Genomic DNA, 20,568 nt, shown 5'->3' with positions numbered 1-20,568 from the left:
CAATCGTGTTGTACCTCATCAATCTCTAGTTGTGATAGCAGTTGTTTCTGGCCACAACCGGGATTCGAACCCCGGTCTCCCGTGTGAAAGGCGGCGATCTTACCACTACACTATCCAGCAACTATATAATACAATATATAAAAAATATAATATAAATATAATATAAATATATAAAATATATAAAATATATTTTTGGCCACAACCGGGATTCGAACCCCGGTCTCCCGTGTGAAAGGCGGCGATCTTACCACTACACTATCCAGCAACTATATAATATAAGGGAGATTTACGGGAAAATACTAATACGGGAGGACGGCGCGAAAGAGAAGTAAAATACGGTAGTTTCCCGGCCAAAACGGGAGACTTGACAGCCTGAGATGGCTTTTGGCAGTGTCTGCCAATTACTGAGCATGTGGGTGCCTCGGAGATTAAGCCGATGTTTACCCGAACCACACGTACATCCACCTCAGAGGCTCAGCCGGGGGCAGCCCATATCATAACATGTGTCAACCTCAGCGGCTGTGACGGCGCACCTTTTGTTGCGGTAGTTTGTACGAGGTTTTACTTTGGGCTCGTCTCAGGGACTCCGCCGATGCCGCCCATTGTCTTACCATGTGAGCGTCTCAGGGACTATGCCCGGTGCCTAGGAACATAGTGTGTACGCCCCTCAGAGGGCAGACCGGTACCTTTCATCAGCATGTGTTGACCTCAGAGGTTAAGTCGGCCCGTAACTGAGCGTGTGCGAACTCCAGAGGTGCGGTTTTGGTATCCACCTAACTTAACTTGGGCAGTCGAGTTTGGGACCCGGATAAAGGGGATTTAACCCAGAGGCTGCAAGATAGTATTTATCACTTTAGTCCTAATCAGGATAGAAGTCCAATCTGGAAAGTTTATAAAGAAGTTAGCAAATCAGACAGTCATGAAGTAATCAAGACAACATTTATTAAACATATTACAATATATAATTATTGACATGTGGCCACATACTTGTAAATACATTTGGACAAATACAATATTAAACAATCACATTCCTCAGCTGAGAGTGCACAAAGTTCTGCGGAAAGTATCTGACTACAGATGGACTTTCACGCAGTTCTCTGTGGGAGCTCTGATTACAGAGTAACTCCCCGAATCCTTCTGAGGCCCTTCCTTAAGTATCCAAACCAGGTGATGGCATGTCTCTGAAGACTGACCAATTTCGGTCAACGGTTAATTTTAGGGGCATTGTTGGCCTTGGTTCTCAAGTCCTCAGCCAATCAGATCACTTTAGGGGGTGGTCGTAATTCCCTTGTTCTGCCATGTGAGAGGCTCTCTCAGTTTGGTGGGTTTAGCCGAAGTTTCTATAGTTCTCTTAGGGAAAACTATACTGCCTTAAATCTGAGTGTATAACACTCGCCGTCTCATGCCTATTCAAACGAGACCAAACATGCGTGTATTTGTCCCTAACATCTATGTGTGGTGAGTTATCCTATTTCTAGTGGAAAAGGTGTCTGTGTCTGGGGACTGACAGCTGTTGTTGCTGTGGTTTGACTGTGGAACTCCGGCCACTCCAGGGGGTGAAAGGTCTTGCTTTTTCTGTATTGCTCCAGTTATTCTCAGGAGCCGGCAGGGCTTTGCCTTCCTTAAAAGGGATGGTTTGATGCGTGGAGTCCAATCTTGCCTGGGCCAGTGGATCCTTTTCTTGGAGCTCTGAGATGGACTGATGCAGGCTGATCAGAGTTGGGGCCTGCAGGACCTATAAGTTTTATGTCCTTACATCAATCTCTAGTTGTGATAGCAGTTGTTTCTGGCCACAACCGGGATTCGAACCCCGGTCTCCCGTGTGAAAGGCGGCGATCTTACCACTACACTATCCAGCAACTATATAATATAAGGGAGATTTACGGGAAAATACTAATACGGGAGGACGGCGGGAAAGAGAAGTAAAATACGGTAGTTTCCCGGCCAAAACGGGAGACTTGACAGCCTGAGATGGCTGTCTCTGGCCACGCCCCCTACAGTCGGTCCGGCCCCTGGCTTTTCCAGCGTGTTCGCGAAAACGACTTCATTATTTATCTGATTGATTTATCGACAGACCATCATACTTTTTAGACGTTATAATAACAACACTCTATTGATCCCCCTCTTACTGTCCATGATACACAATGACGAGACACATGTTCACTAATGACGAGAACTATTCTATTTTTCATGCCGGGTCCTTCAAATCTTACATTTACAAATCTTGTTCTTGTTCTCTGCTCGTTCCCGTAGATATATATTATTATACGGAGATTTACGGAGTCTTCAAAGACGGTCCAGCTCAAGGATCACTGTTGCTGTGGTGTAGATCAGCTGATCTGTAGTAGTCTTCTACGTACATCTTCTAGTAGACCTTCTGAGGGTACTTCACGCATTCTTGGTCGGAGGGTCCAGGTTTCCAGCTTAGCTTATTTCTTATTTCTCAGGTCAGCTGCTCTTGTATTCAGCCTACTAATATATATGGGGCTTGGTACCCAATCTCGGAATGTGGGGATGATGATATCTCCCCCCTGACCTGTCGTCCTGGCTCCCCCTTGTCGTAGCAATCGTGTTGTACCTCATCAATGTAGGGAGCCGCCCACTGGCCCAATGGCGGAATCCAATGGCGCAGCCGAAGGCTGTGAATGCGTGTTGGTCCTTCCAAGCGCTCCTGGGAATTACTTACCCTTTTTAATATACAAGATATTCTTTTAGACACACATCTGACTCCATTTTATTAATGACCTTATTTCAGTATATTGTAGTCATGACGTTTATGTTGTTCGGATTACTTCGGGACTCTCCTTTAGATTACCAACTCTAGTTTACCCCTGACGAAGGAGTCCGCCAGATTCGCCTCGGCCGACAGGGCGATCCGTGGGCTTGTTCCACAGGGTTTGTCTTAGATGCACGGAAATCGGCACCATTTAAGACAATGTCAGCCTCTGATTATTCGGGTCCCTCGACCTATATAATTTCCCAAAGGCCCAGTGTCTGCCAATTACTGAGCATGTGGGTGCCTCGGAGATTAAGCCGATGTTTACCCGAACCACACGTACATCCACCTCAGAGGCTCAGCCGGGGGCAGCCCATATCATAACATGTGTCAACCTCAGCGGCTGTGACGGCGCACCTTTTGTTGCGGTAGTTTGTACGAGGTTTTACTTTGGGCTCGTCTCAGGGACTCCGCCGATGCCGCCCATTGTCTTACCATGTGAGCGTCTCAGGGACTATGCCCGGTGCCTAGGAACATAGTGTGTACGCCCCTCAGAGGGCAGACCGGTACCTTTCATCAGCATGTGTTGACCTCAGAGGTTAAGTCGGCCCGTAACTGAGCGTGTGCGAACTCCAGAGGTGCGGTTTTGGTATCCACCTAACTTAACTTGGGCAGTCGAGTTTGGGACCCGGATAAAGGGGATTTAACCCAGAGGCTGCAAGATAGTATTTATCACTTTAGTCCTAATCAGGATAGAAGTCCAATCTGGAAAGTTTATAAAGAAGTTAGCAAATCAGACAGTCATGAAGTAATCAAGACAACATTTATTAAACATATTACAATATATAATTATTGACATGTGGCCACATACTTGTAAATACATTTGGACAAATACAATATTAAACAATCACATTCCTCAGCTGAGAGTGCACAAAGTTCTGCGGAAAGTATCTGACTACAGATGGACTTTCACGCAGTTCTCTGTGGGAGCTCTGATTACAGAGTAACTCCCCGAATCCTTCTGAGGCCCTTCCTTAAGTATCCAAACCAGGTGATGGCATGTCTCTGAAGACTGACCAATTTCGGTCAACGGTTAATTTTAGGGGCATTGTTGGCCTTGGTTCTCAAGTCCTCAGCCAATCAGATCACTTTAGGGGGTGGTCGTAATTCCCTTGTTCTGCCATGTGAGAGGCTCTCTCAGTTTGGTGGGTTTAGCCGAAGTTTCTATAGTTCTCTTAGGGAAAACTATACTGCCTTAAATCTGAGTGTATAACACTCGCCGTCTCATGCCTATTCAAACGAGACCAAACATGCGTGTATTTGTCCCTAACATCTATGTGTGGTGAGTTATCCTATTTCTAGTGGAAAAGGTGTCTGTGTCTGGGGACTGACAGCTGTTGTTGCTGTGGTTTGACTGTGGAACTCCGGCCACTCCAGGGGGTGAAAGGTCTTGCTTTTTCTGTATTGCTCCAGTTATTCTCAGGAGCCGGCAGGGCTTTGCCTTCCTTAAAAGGGATGGTTTGATGCGTGGAGTCCAATCTTGCCTGGGCCAGTGGATCCTTTTCTTGGAGCTCTGAGATGGACTGATGCAGGCTGATCAGAGTTGGGGCCTGCAGGACCTATAAGTTTTATGTCCTTACATCAATCTCTAGTTGTGATAGCAGTTGTTTCTGGCCACAACCGGGATTCGAACCCCGGTCTCCCGTGTGAAAGGCGGCGATCTTACCACTACACTATCCAGCAACTATATAATACAATATATAAAAAATATAATATAAATATAATATAAATATATAAAATATATAAAATATATTTTTGGCCACAACCGGGATTCGAACCCCGGTCTCCCGTGTGAAAGGCGGCGATCTTACCACTACACTATCCAGCAACTATATAATATAAGGGAGATTTACGGGAAAATACTAATACGGGAGGACGGCGGGAAAGAGAAGTAAAATACGGTAGTTTCCCGGCCAAAACGGGAGACTTGACAGCCTGAGATGGCTGTCTCTGGCCACGCCCCCTACAGTCGGTCCGGCCCCTGGCTTTTCCAGCGTGTTCGCGAAAACGACTTCATTATTTATCTGATTGATTTATCGACAGACCATCATACTTTTTAGACGTTATAATAACAACACTCTATTGATCCCCCTCTTACTGTCCATGATACACAATGACGAGACACATGTTCACTAATGACGAGAACTATTCTATTTTTCATGCCGGGTCCTTCAAATCTTACATTTACAAATCTTGTTCTTGTTCTCTGCTCGTTCCCGTAGATATATATTATTATACGGAGATTTACGGAGTCTTCAAAGACGGTCCAGCTCAAGGATCACTGTTGCTGTGGTGTAGATCAGCTGATCTGTAGTAGTCTTCTACGTACATCTTCTAGTAGACCTTCTGAGGGTACTTCACGCATTCTTGGTCGGAGGGTCCAGGTTTCCAGCTTATTCCAGCTTATTTCTTATTTCTCAGGTCAGCTGCTCTTGTATTCAGCCTACTAATATATATGGGGCTTGGTACCCAATCTCGGAATGTGGGGATGATGATATCTCCCCCCTGACCTGTCGTCCTGGCTCCCCCTTGTCGTAGCAATCGTGTTGTACCTCATCAATCTCTAGTTGTGATAGCAGTTGTTTCTGGCCACAACCGGGATTCGAACCCCGGTCTCCCGTGTGAAAGGCGGCGATCTTACCACTACACTATCCAGCAACTATATAATACAATATATAAAAAATATAATATAAATATAATATAAATATATAAAATATATAAAATATATTTTTGGCCACAACCGGGATTCGAACCCCGGTCTCCCGTGTGAAAGGCGGCGATCTTACCACTACACTATCCAGCAACTATATAATACAATATAATATAAATATAATATAAATATATAAAATATATAAAATATATTTTTGGCCACAACCGGGATTCGAACCCCGGTCTCCCGTGTGAAAGGCGGCGATCTTACCACTACACTATCCAGCAACTTTATAATATAAGGGAGATTTACGGGAAAATACTAATACGGGAGGACGGCGCGAAAGAGAAGTAAAATACGGTAGTTTCCCGGCCAAAACGGGAGACTTGACAGCCTGAGATGGCTTTTCCAGCGAAAACGACTTCATTATTTATCTGATTGATTTATCGACAGACCATCATACTTTTTAGACGTTATAATAACAACACTCTATTGATCCCCCTCTTACTGTCCATGATACACAATGACGAGACACATGTTCACTAATGACGAGAACTATTCTATTTTTCATGCCGGGTCCTTCAAATCTTACATTTACAAATCTTGTTCTTGTTCTCTGCTCGTTCCCGTAGATATATATTATTATACGGAGATTTACGGAGTCTTCAAAGACGGTCCGGCTCCAGCTCAAGGATCACTGTTGCTGTGGTGTAGATCAGCTGATCTGTAGTAGTCTTCTACGTACATCTTCTAGTAGACCTTCAGAGGGTACTTCACGCATTCTTGGTCGGAGGGTCCAGGTTTCCAGCTTAGCTTATTTCTTATTTCTCAGGTCAGCTGCTCTTGTATTCAGCCTACTAATATATATGGGGCTTGGTACCCAATCTCGGAATGTGGGGATGATGATATCTCCCCCCTGACCTGTCGTCCTGGCTCCCCCTTGTCGTAGCAATCGTGTTGTACCTCATCAATCTCTAGTTGTGATAGCAGTTGTTTCTGGCCACAACCGGGATTCGAACCCCGGTCTCCCGTGTGAAAGGCGGCGATCTTACCACTACACTATCCAGCAACTATATAATACAATATATAAAAAATATAATATAAATATAATATAAATATATAAAATATATAAAATATATTTTTGGCCACAACCGGGATTCGAACCCCGGTCTCCCGTGTGAAAGGCGGCGATCTTACCACTACACTATCCAGCAACTATATAATATAAGGGAGATTTACGGGAAAATACTAATACGGGAGGACGGCGGGAAAGAGAAGTAAAATACGGTAGTTTCCTGGCCAAAACGGGAGACTTGACAGCCTGAGATGGCTGTCTCTGGCCACGCCCCCTACAGTCGGTCCGGCCCCTGGCTTTTCCAGCGTGTTCGCGAAAACGACTTCATTATTTATCTGATTGATTTATCGACAGACCATCATACTTTTTAGACGTTATAATAACAACACTCTATTGATCCCCCTCTTACTGTCCATGATACACAATGACGAGACACATGTTCACTAATGACGAGAACTATTCTATTTTTCATGCCGGGTCCTTCAAATCTTACATTTACAAATCTTGTTCTTGTTCTCTGCTCGTTCCCGTAGATATATATTATTATACGGAGATTTACGGAGTCTTCAAAGACGGTCCAGCTCAAGGATCACTGTTGCTGTGGTGTAGATCAGCTGATCTGTAGTAGTCTTCTACGTACATCTTCTAGTAGACCTTCTGAGGGTACTTCACGCATTCTTGGTCGGAGGGTCCAGGTTTCCAGCTTATTCCAGCTTATTTCTTATTTCTCAGGTCAGCTGCTCTTGTATTCAGCCTACTAATATATATGGGGCTTGGTACCCAATCTCGGAATGTGGGGATGATGATATCTCCCCCCTGACCTGTCGTCCTGGCTCCCCCTTGTCGTAGCAATCGTGTTGTACCTCATCAATCTCTAGTTGTGATAGCAGTTGTTTCTGGCCACAACCGGGATTCGAACCCCGGTCTCCCGTGTGAAAGGCGGCGATCTTACCACTACACTATCCAGCAACTATATAATACAATATATAAAAAATATAATATAAATATAATATAAATATATAAAATATATAAAATATATTTTTGGCCACAACCGGGATTCGAACCCCGGTCTCCCGTGTGAAAGGCGGCGATCTTACCACTACACTATCCAGCAACTATATAATACAATATAATATAAATATAATATAAATATATAAAATATATAAAATATATTTTTGGCCACAACCGGGATTCGAACCCCGGTCTCCCGTGTGAAAGGCGGCGATCTTACCACTACACTATCCAGCAACTTTATAATATAAGGGAGATTTACGGGAAAATACTAATACGGGAGGACGGCGCGAAAGAGAAGTAAAATACGGTAGTTTCCCGGCCAAAACGGGAGACTTGACAGCCTGAGATGGCTTTTCCAGCGAAAACGACTTCATTATTTATCTGATTGATTTATCGACAGACCATCATACTTTTTAGACGTTATAATAACAACACTCTATTGATCCCCCTCTTACTGTCCATGATACACAATGACGAGACACATGTTCACTAATGACGAGAACTATTCTATTTTTCATGCCGGGTCCTTCAAATCTTACATTTACAAATCTTGTTCTTGTTCTCTGCTCGTTCCCGTAGATATATATTATTATACGGAGATTTACGGAGTCTTCAAAGACGGTCCGGCTCCAGCTCAAGGATCACTGTTGCTGTGGTGTAGATCAGCTGATCTGTAGTAGTCTTCTACGTACATCTTCTAGTAGACCTTCAGAGGGTACTTCACGCATTCTTGGTCGGAGGGTCCAGGTTTCCAGCTTAGCTTATTTCTTATTTCTCAGGTCAGCTGCTCTTGTATTCAGCCTACTAATATATATGGGGCTTGGTACCCAATCTCGGAATGTGGGGATGATGATATCTCCCCCCTGACCTGTCGTCCTGGCTCCCCCTTGTCGTAGCAATCGTGTTGTACCTCATCAATCTCTAGTTGTGATAGCAGTTGTTTCTGGCCACAACCGGGATTCGAACCCCGGTCTCCCGTGTGAAAGGCGGCGATCTTACCACTACACTATCCAGCAACTATATAATACAATATATAAAAAATATAATATAAATATAATATAAATATATAAAATATATAAAATATATTTTTGGCCACAACCGGGATTCGAACCCCGGTCTCCCGTGTGAAAGGCGGCGATCTTACCACTACACTATCCAGCAACTATATAATATAAGGGAGATTTACGGGAAAATACTAATACGGGAGGACGGCGGGAAAGAGAAGTAAAATACGGTAGTTTCCTGGCCAAAACGGGAGACTTGACAGCCTGAGATGGCTGTCTCTGGCCACGCCCCCTACAGTCGGTCCGGCCCCTGGCTTTTCCAGCGTGTTCGCGAAAACGACTTCATTATTTATCTGATTGATTTATCGACAGACCATCATACTTTTTAGACGTTATAATAACAACACTCTATTGATCCCCCTCTTACTGTCCATGATACACAATGACGAGACACATGTTCACTAATGACGAGAACTATTCTATTTTTCATGCCGGGTCCTTCAAATCTTACATTTACAAATCTTGTTCTTGTTCTCTGCTCGTTCCCGTAGATATATATTATTATACGGAGATTTACGGAGTCTTCAAAGACGGTCCGGCTCCAGCTCAAGGATCACTGTTGCTGTGGTGTAGATCAGCTGATCTGTAGTAGTCTTCTACGTACATCTTCTAGTAGACCTTCTGAGGGTACTTCACGCATTCTTGGTCGGAGGGTCCAGGTTTCCAGCTTAGCTTATTTCTTATTTCTCAGGTCAGCTGCTCTTGTATTCAGCCTACTAATATATATGGGGCTTGGTACCCAATCTCGGAATGTGGGGATGATGATATCTCCCCCCTGACCTGTCGTCCTGGCTTCCCCTTGTCGTAGCAATCGTGTTGTACCTCATCAATCTCTAGTTGTGATAGCAGTTGTTTCTGGCCACAACCGGGATTCGAACCCCGGTCTCCCGTGTGAAAGGCGGCGATCTTACCACTACACTATCCAGCAACTATATAATATAAGGGAGATTTACGGGAAAATACTAATACGGGAGGACGGCGCGAAAGAGAAGTAAAATACGGTAGTTTCCCGGCCAAAACGGGAGACTTGACAGCCTGAGATGGCTGTCTCTGGCCACGCCCCCTACAGTCGGTCCGGCCCCTGGCTTTTCCAGCGTGTTCGCGAAAACGACTTCATTATTTATCTGATTGATTTATCGACAGACCATCATACTTTTTAAATAGAATAGTTCTCGTCATTAGTGAACATGTGTCTCGTCATTGTGTATCATGGACAGTAAGAGGGGGATCAATAGAGTGTTGTTATTATAACGTCTAAAAAGTATGATGGTCTGTCGATAAATCAATCAGATAAATAATGAAGTCGTTTTCGCGAACACGCTGGAAAAGCCAGGGGCCGTTATAATAACAACACTCTATTGATCCCCCTCTTACTGTCCATGATACACAATGACGAGACACATGTTCACTAATGACGAGAACTATTCTATTTTTCATGCCGGGTCCTTCAAATCTTACATTTACAAATCTTGTTCTTGTTCTCTGCTCGTTCCCGTAGATATATATTATTATACGGAGATTTACGGAGTCTTCAAAGACGGTCCAGCTCAAGGATCACTGTTGCTGTGGTGTAGATCAGCTGATCTGTAGTAGTCTTCTACGTACATCTTCTAGTAGACCTTCAGAGGGTACTTCACGCATTCTTGGTCGGAGGGTCCAGGTTTCCAGCTTAGCTTATTTCTTATTTCTCAGGTCAGCTGCTCTTGTATTCAGCCTACTAATATATATGGGGCTTGGTACCCAATCTCGGAATGTGGGGATGATGATATCTCCCCCCTGACCTGTCGTCCTGGCTCCCCCTTGTCGTAGCAATCGTGTTGTACCTCATCAATCTCTAGTTGTGATAGCAGTTGTTTCTGGCCACAACCGGGATTCGAACCCCGGTCTCCCGTGTGAAAGGCGGCGATCTTACCACTACACTATCCAGCAACTATATAATACAATATATAAAAAATATAATATAAATATAATATAAATATATAAAATATATAAAATATATTTTTGGCCACAACCGGGATTCGAACCCCGGTCTCCCGTGTGAAAGGCGGCGATCTTACCACTACACTATCCAGCAACTATATAATATAAGGGAGATTTACGGGAAAATACTAATACGGGAGGACGGCGGGAAAGAGAAGTAAAATACGGTAGTTTCCTGGCCAAAACGGGAGACTTGACAGCCTGAGATGGCTGTCTCTGGCCACGCCCCCTACAGTCGGTCCGGCCCCTGGCTTTTCCAGCGTGTTCGCGAAAACGACTTCATTATTTATCTGATTGATTTATCGACAGACCATCATACTTTTTAGACGTTATAATAACAACACTCTATTGATCCCCCTCTTACTGTCCATGATACACAATGACGAGACACATGTTCACTAATGACGAGAACTATTCTATTTTTCATGCCGGGTCCTTCAAATCTTACATTTACAAATCTTGTTCTTGTTCTCTGCTCGTTCCCGTAGATATATATTATTATACGGAGATTTACGGAGTCTTCAAAGACGGTCCAGCTCAAGGATCACTGTTGCTGTGGTGTAGATCAGCTGATCTGTAGTAGTCTTCTACGTACATCTTCTAGTAGACCTTCTGAGGGTACTTCACGCATTCTTGGTCGGAGGGTCCAGGTTTCCAGCTTAGCTTATTTCTTATTTCTCAGGTCAGCTGCTCTTGTATTCAGCCTACTAATATATATGGGGCTTGGTACCCAATCTCGGAATGTGGGGATGATGATATCTCCCCCCTGACCTGTCGTCCTGGCTCCCCCTTGTCGTAGCAATCGTGTTGTCTGCCAATTACTGAGCATGTGGGTGCCTCGGAGATTAAGCCGATGTTTACCCGAACCACACGTACATCCACCTCAGAGGCTCAGCCGGGGGCAGCCCATATCATAACATGTGTCAACCTCAGCGGCTGTGACGGCGCACCTTTTGTTGCGGTAGTTTGTACGAGGTTTTACTTTGGGCTCGTCTCAGGGACTCCGCCGATGCCGCCCATTGTCTTACCATGTGAGCGTCTCAGGGACTATGCCCGGTGCCTAGGAACATAGTGTGTACGCCCCTCAGAGGGCAGACCGGTACCTTTCATCAGCATGTGTTGACCTCAGAGGTTAAGTCGGCCCGTAACTGAGCGTGTGCGAACTCCAGAGGTGCGGTTTTGGTATCCACCTAACTTAACTTGGGCAGTCGAGTTTGGGACCCGGATAAAGGGGATTTAACCCAGAGGCTGCAAGATAGTATTTATCACTTTAGTCCTAATCAGGATAGAAGTCCAATCTGGAAAGTTTATAAAGAAGTTAGCAAATCAGACAGTCATGAAGTAATCAAGACAACATTTATTAAACATATTACAATATATAATTATTGACATGTGGCCACATACTTGTAAATACATTTGGACAAATACAATATTAAACAATCACATTCCTCAGCTGAGAGTGCACAAAGTTCTGCGGAAAGTATCTGACTACAGATGGACTTTCACGCAGTTCTCTGTGGGAGCTCTGATTACAGAGTAACTCCCCGAATCCTTCTGAGGCCCTTCCTTAAGTATCCAAACCAGGTGATGGCATGTCTCTGAAGACTGACCAATTTCGGTCAACGGTTAATTTTAGGGGCATTGTTGGCCTTGGTTCTCAAGTCCTCAGCCAATCAGATCACTTTAGGGGGTGGTCGTAATTCCCTTGTTCTGCCATGTGAGAGGCTCTCTCAGTTTGGTGGGTTTAGCCGAAGTTTCTATAGTTCTCTTAGGGAAAACTATACTGCCTTAAATCTGAGTGTATAACACTCGCCGTCTCATGCCTATTCAAACGAGACCAAACATGCGTGTATTTGTCCCTAACATCTATGTGTGGTGAGTTATCCTATTTCTAGTGGAAAAGGTGTCTGTGTCTGGGGACTGACAGCTGTTGTTGCTGTGGTTTGACTGTGGAACTCCGGCCACTCCAGGGGGTGAAAGGTCTTGCTTTTTCTGTATTGCTCCAGTTATTCTCAGGAGCCGGCAGGGCTTTGCCTTCCTTAAAAGGGATGGTTTGATGCGTGGAGTCCAATCTTGCCTGGGCCAGTGGATCCTTTTCTTGGAGCTCTGAGATGGACTGATGCAGGCTGATCAGAGTTGGGGCCTGCAGGACCTATAAGTTTTATGTCCTTACATCAATCTCTAGTTGTGATAGCAGTTGTTTCTGGCCACAACCGGGATTCGAACCCCGGTCTCCCGTGTGAAAGGCGGCGATCTTACCACTACACTATCCAGCAACTATATAATACAATATATAAAAAATATAATATAAATATAATATAAATATATAAAATATATAAAATATATAAAATATATTTTTGGCCACAACCGGGATTCGAACCCCGGTCTCCCGTGTGAAAGGCGGCGATCTTACTATCCACTAACACTATCCAGCAACTATATAATATAAGGGAGATTTACGGGAAAATACTAATACGGGAGGACGGCGCGAAAAAGAAGTAAAATACGGTAGTTTCCCGGCCAAAACGGGAGACTTGACAGCCTGAGATGGCTTTTCCAGCGAAAACGACTTCATTATTTATCTGATTGATTTATCGACAGACCATCATACTTTTTAGACGTTATAATAACAACACTCTATTGATCCCCCTCTTACTGTCCATGATACACAATGACGAGACACATGTTCACTAATGACGAGAACTATTCTATTTTTCATGCCGGGTCCTTCAAATCTTACATTTACAAATCTTGTTCTTGTTCTCTGCTCGTTCCCGTAGATATATATTATTATACGGAGATTTACGGAGTCTTCAAAGACGGTCCAGCTCAAGGATCACTGTTGCTGTGGTGTAGATCAGCTGATCTGTAGTAGTCTTCTACGTACATCTTCTAGTAGACCTTCTGAGGGTACTTCACGCATTCTTGGTCGGAGGGTCCAGGTTTCCAGCTTAGCTTATTTCTTATTTCTCAGGTCAGCTGCTCTTGTATTCAGCCTACTAATATATATGGGGCTTGGTACCCAATCTCGGAATGTGGGGATGATGATATCTCCCCCCTGACCTGTCGTCCTGGCTCCCCCTTGTCGTAGCAATCGTGTTGTACCTCATCAATCTCTAGTTGTGATAGCAGTTGTTTCTGGCCACAACCGGGATTCGAACCCCGGTCTCCCGTGTGAAAGGCGGCGATCTTACCACTACACTATCCAGCAACTATATAATACAATATATAAAAAATATAATATAAATATAATATAAATATATAAAATATATAAAATATATTTTTGGCCACAACCGGGATTCGAACCCCGGTCTCCCGTGTGAAAGGCGGCGATCTTACCACTACACTATCCAGCAACTATATAATACAATATATAAAAAATATAATATAAATATAATATAAATATATAAAATATATAAAATATATTTTTGGCCACAACCGGGATTCGAACCCCGGTCTCCCGTGTGAAAGGCGGCGATCTTACCACTACACTATCCAGCAACTATATAATATAAGGGAGATTTACGGGAAAATACTAATACGGGAGGACGGCGCGAAAGAGAAGTAAAATACGGTAGTTTCCCGGCCAAAACGGGAGACTTGACAGCCTGAGATGGCTTTTCCAGCGAAAACGACTTCATTATTTATCTGATTGATTTATCGACAGACTTTTTAGACGTTATAATAACAACACTCTATTGATCCCCCTCTTACTGTCCATGATACACAATGACGAGACACATGTTCACTAATGACGAGAACTATTCTATTTTTCATGCCGGGTCCTTCAAATCTTACATTTACAAATCTTGTTCTTGTTCTCTGCTCGTTCCCGTAGATATATATTATTATACGGAGATTTACGGAGTCTTCAAAGACGGTCCAGCTCAAGGATCACTGTTGCTGTGGTGTAGATCAGCTGATCTGTAGTAGTCTTCTACGTACATCTTCTAGTAGACCTTCTGAGGGTACTTTACGCATTCTTGGTCGGAGGGTCCAGGTTTCCAGCTTATTCCAGCTTATTTCTTATTTCTCAGGTCAGCTGCTCTTGTATTCAGCCTACTAATATATATGGGGCTTGGTACCCAATCTCAGAATGTGGGGATGATGATATCTCCCCCCTGACCTGTCATCCTGGCTCCCCCTTGTCGTAGCAATCGTGTTGTACCTCATCAATCTCTAGTTGTGATAGCAGTTGTTTCTGGCCACAACCGGGATTCGAACCCCGGTCTCCCGTGTGAAAGGCGGCGATCTTACCACTACACTATCCAGCAACTATATAATACAATATATAAAAAATATAATATAAATATAATATAAATATATAAAATATATAAAATATATTTTTGGCCACAACCGGGATTCGAACCCCGGTCTCCCGTGTGAAAGGCGGCGATCTTACCACTACACTATCCAGCAACTATATAATATAAGGGAGATTTACGGGAAAATACTAATACGGGAGGACGGCGCGAAAGAGAAGTAAAATACGGTAGTTTCCCGGCCAAAACGGGAGACTTGACAGCCTGAGATGGCTTTTCCAGCGAAAACGACTTCATTATTTATCTGATTGATTTATCGACAGACCATCATACTTTTTAGACGTTATAATAACAACACTCTATTGATCCCCCTCTTACTGTCCATGATACACAATGACGAGACACATGTTCACTAATGACGAGAACTATTCTATTTTTCATGCCGGGTCCTTCAAATCTTACATTTACAAATCTTGTTCTTGTTCTCTGCTCGTTCCCGTAGATATATATTATTATACGGAGATTTACGGAGTCTTCAAAGACGGTCCAGCTCAAGGATCACTGTTGCTGTGGTGTAGATCAGCTGATCTGTAGTAGTCTTCTACGTACATCTTCTAGTAGACCTTCTGAGGGTACTTCACGCATTCTTGGTCGGAGGGTCCAGGTTTCCAGCTTAGCTTATTTCTTATTTCTCAGGTCAGCTGCTCTTGTATTCAGCCTACTAATATATATGGGGCTTGGTACCCAATCTCGGAATGTGGGGATGATGATATCTCCCCCCTGACCTGTCGTCCTGGCTCCCCCTTGTCGTAGCAATCGTGTTGTACCTCATCAATGTAGGGAGCCGCCCACTGGCCCAATGGCGGAATCCAATGGCGCAGCCGAAGGCTGTGAATGCGTGTTGGTCCTTCCAAGCGCTCCTGGGAATTACTTACCCTTTTTAATATACAAGATATTCTTTTAGACACACATCTGACTCCATTTTATTAATGACCTTATTTCAGTATATTGTAGTCATGACGTTTATGTTGTTCGGATTACTTCGGGACTCTCCTTTAGATTACCAACTCTAGTTTACCCCTGACGAAGGAGTCCGCCAGATTCGCCTCGGCCGACAGGGCGATCCGTGGGCTTGTTCCACAGGGTTTGTCTTAGATGCACGGAAATCGGCACCATTTAAGACAATGTCAGCCTCTGATTATTCGGGTCCCTCGACCTATATAATTTCCCAAAGGCCCAGTGTCTGCCAATTACTGAGCATGTGGGTGCCTCGGAGATTAAGCCGATGTTTACCCGAACCACACGTACATCCACCTCAGAGGCTCAGCCGGGGGCAGCCCATATCATAACATGTGTCAACCTCAGCGGCTGTGACGGCGCACCTTTTGTTGCGGTAGTTTGTACGAGGTTTTACTTTGGGCTCGTCTCAGGGACTCCGCCGATGCCGCCCATTGTCTTACCATGTGAGCGTCTCAGGGACTATGCCCGGTGCCTAGGAACATAGTGTGTACGCCCCTCAGAGGGCAGACCGGTACCTTTCATCAGCATGTGTTGACCTCAGAGGTTAAGTCGGCCCGTAACTGAGCGTGTGCGAACTCCAGAGGTGCGGTTTTGGTATCCACCTAACTTAACTTGGGCAGTCGAGTTTGGGACCCGGATAAAGGGGATTTAACCCAGAGGCTGCAAGATAGTATTTATCACTTTAGTCCTAATCAGGATAGAAGTCCAATCTGGAAAGTTTATAAAGAAGTTAGCAAATCAGACAGTCATGAAGTAATCAAGACAACATTTATTAAACATATTACAATATATAATTATTGACATGTGGCCACATACTTGTAAATACATTTGGACAAATACAATATTAAACAATCACATTCCTCAGCTGAGAGTGCACAAAGTTCTGCGGAAAGTATCTGACTACAGATGGACTTTCACGCAGTTCTCTGTGGGAGCTCTGATTACAGAGTAACTCCCCGAATCCTTCTGAGGCCCTTCCTTAAGTATCCAAACCAGGTGATGGCATGTCTCTGAAGACTGACCAATTTCGGTCAACGGTTAATTTTAGGGGCATTGTTGGCCTTGGTTCTCAAGTCCTCAGCCAATCAGATCACTTTAGGGGGTGGTCGTAATTCCCTTGTTCTGCCATGTGAGAGGCTCTCTCAGTTTGGTGGGTTTAGCCGAAGTTTCTATAGTTCTCTTAGGGAAAACTATACTGCCTTAAATCTGAGTGTATAACACTCGCCGTCTCATGCCTATTCAAACGAGACCAAACATGCGTGTATTTGTCCCTAACATCTATGTGTGGTGAGTTATCCTATTTCTAGTGGAAAAGGTGTCTGTGTCTGGGGACTGACAGCTGTTGTTGCTGTGGTTTGACTGTGGAACTCCGGCCACTCCAGGGGGTGAAAGGTCTTGCTTTTTCTGTATTGCTCCAGTTATTCTCAGGAGCCGGCAGGGCTTTGCCTTCCTTAAAAGGGATGGTTTGATGCGTGGAGTCCAATCTTGCCTGGGCCAGTGGATCCTTTTCTTGGAGCTCTGAGATGGACTGATGCAGGCTGATCAGAGTTGGGGCCTGCAGGACCTATAAGTTTTATGTCCTTACATCAATCTCTAGTTGTGATAGCAGTTGTTTCTGGCCACAACCGGGATTCGAACCCCGGTCTCCCGTGTGAAAGGCGGCGATCTTACCACTACACTATCCAGCAACTATATAATACAATATATAAAAAATATAATATAAATATAATATAAATATATAAAATATATAAAATATATTTTTGGCCACAACCGGGATTCGAACCCCGGTCTCCCGTGTGAAAGGCGGCGATCTTACCACTACACTATCCAGCAACTATATAATATAAGGGAGATTTACGGGAAAATACTAATACGGGAGGACGGCGCGAAAGAGAAGTAAAATACGGTAGTTTCCCGGCCAAAACGGGAGACTTGACAGCCTGAGATGGCTGTCTCTGGCCACGCCCCCTACAGTCGGTCCGGCCCCTGGCTTTTCCAGCGTGTTCGCGAAAACGACTTCATTATTTATCTGATTGATTTATCGACAGGTCAGCTGATTTATTGATTTATTGATTTATTTCTCAGGTCAGCTGCTCTTGTATTCAGCCTACTAATATATATGGGGCTTGGTACCCAATCTCGGAATGTGGGGATGATGATATCTCCCCCCTGACCTGTCGTCCTGGCTCCCCCTTGTCGTAGCAATCGTGTTGTACCTCATCAATCTCTAGTTGTGATAGCAGTTGTTTCTGGCCACAACCGGGATTCGAACCCCGGTCTCCCGTGTGAAAGGCGGCGATCTTACCACTACACTATCCAGCAACTATATAATACAATATATAAAAAATATAATATAAATATAATATAAATATATAAAATATATAAAATATATTTTTGGCCACAACCGGGATTCGAACCCCGGTCTCCCGTGTGAAAGGCGGCGATCTTACCACTACACTATCCAGCAACTATATAATATAAGGGAGATTTACGGGAAAATACTAATACGGGAGGACGGCGGGAAAGAGAAGTAAAATACGGTAGTTTCCTGGCCAAAACGGGAGACTTGACAGCCTGAGATGGCTGTCTCTGGCCACGCCCCCTACAGTCGGTCCGGCCCCTGGCTTTTCCAGCGTGTTCGCGAAAACGACTTCATTATTTATCTGATTGATTTATCGACAGACCATCATACTTTTTAGACGTTATAATAACAACACTCTATTGATCTTACTGTCCATGATACACAATGACGAGACACATGTTCACTAATGACGAGAACTATTCTATTTTTCATGCCGGGTCCTTCAAATCTTACATTTACAAATCTTGTTCTTGTTCTCTGCTCGTTCCCGTAGATATATATTATTATACGGAGATTTACGGAGTCTTCAAAGACGGTCCAGCTCAAGGATCACTGTTGCTGTGGTGTAGATCAGCTGATCTGTAGTAGTCTTCTACGTACATCTTCTAGTAGACCTTCTGAGGGTACTTCACGCATTCTTGGTCGGAGGGTCCAGGTTTCCAGCTTAGCTTATTTCTTATTTCTCAGGTCAGCTGCTCTTGTATTCAGCCTACTAATATATATGGGGCTTGGTACCCAATCTCGGAATGTGGGGATGATGATATCTCCCCCCTGACCTGTCGTCCTGGCTCCCCCTTGTCGTAGCAATCGTGTTGTACCTCATCAATCTCTAGTTGTGATAGCAGTTGTTTCTGGCCACAACCGGGATTCGAACCCCGGTCTCCCGTGTGAAAGGCGGCGATCTTACCACTACACTATCCAGCAACTATATAATACAATATATAAAAAATATAATATAAATATAATATAAATATATAAAATATATAAAATATATTTTTGGCCACAACCGGGATTCGAACCCCGGTCTCCCGTGTGAAAGGCGGCGATCTTACCACTACACTATCCAGCAACTATATAATATAAGGGAGATTTACGGGAAAATACTAATACGGGAGGACGGCGGGAAAGAGAAGTAAAATACGGTAGTTTCCCGGCCAAAACGGGAGACTTGACAGCCTGAGATGGCTTTTCCAGCGAAAACGACTTCATTATTTATCTGATTGATTTATCGACAGACCATCATACTTTTTAGACGTTATAATAACAACACTCTATTGATCCCCCTCTTACTGTCCATGATACACAATGACGAGACACATGTTCACTAATGACGAGAACTATTCTATTTTTCATGCCGGGTCCTTCAAATCTTACATCTCTGCTCGTTCCCGTAGATATATATTATTATACGGAGATTTACGGAGTCTTCAAAGACGGTCCAGCTCAAGGATCACTGTTGCTGTGGTGTAGATCAGCTGATCTGTAGTAGTCTTCTACGTACATCTTCTAGTAGACCTTCTGAGGGTACTTCACGCATTCTTGGTCGGAGGGTCCAGGTTTCCAGCTTAGCTTATTTCTTATTTCTCAGGTCAGCGCCGCGAAAGGTCCTGAGATGGCTGTCTCTGGCCACGCCCCCTACAGTCGGTCCGGCCCCTGGCTTTTCCAGCGTGTTCGCGAAAACGACTTCATTATTTATCTGATTGATTTATCGACAGACCATCATACTTTTTAGACGTTATAATCGTTTATAATCGTATAAACGTTTCACTCTATTGATCCCCCTCTTACTGTCCATGATACACAATGACGAGACACATGTTCACTAATGACGAGAACTATTCTATTTTTCATGCCGGGTCCTTCAAATCTTACATTTACAAATCTTGTTCTTGTTCTCTGCTCGTTCCCGTAGATATATATTATTATACGGAGATTTACGGAGTCTTCAAAGACGGTCCAGCTCAAGGATCACTGTTGCTGTGGTGTAGATCAGCTGATCTGTAGTAGTCTTCTACGTACATCTTCTAGTAGACCTTCTGAGGGTACTTCACGCATTCTTGGTCGGAGGGTCCAGGTTTCCAGCTTAGCTTATTTCTTATTTCTCAGGTCAGCTGCTCTTGTATTCAGCCTACTAATATATATGGGGCTTGGTACCCAATCTCGGAATGTGGGGATGATGATATCTCCCCCCTGACCTGTCGTCCTGGCTCCCCCTTGTCGTAGCAATCGTGTTGTACCTCATCAATCTCTAGTTGTGATAGCAGTTGTTTCTGGCCACAACCGGGATTCGAACCCCGGTCTCCCGTGTGAAAGGCGGCGATCTTACCACTACACTATCCAGCAACTATATAATACAATATATAAA

This window comes from Brienomyrus brachyistius, unplaced genomic scaffold (genome assembly GCF_023856365.1).
Source record: "Brienomyrus brachyistius isolate T26 unplaced genomic scaffold, BBRACH_0.4 scaffold177, whole genome shotgun sequence".
In the NCBI taxonomy this organism is placed as follows: domain Eukaryota; kingdom Metazoa; phylum Chordata; class Actinopteri; order Osteoglossiformes; family Mormyridae; genus Brienomyrus; species Brienomyrus brachyistius.
The sequence above is the reverse complement of the archived record's forward strand: the minus strand, read 5'-3'. Positions refer to the sequence as shown.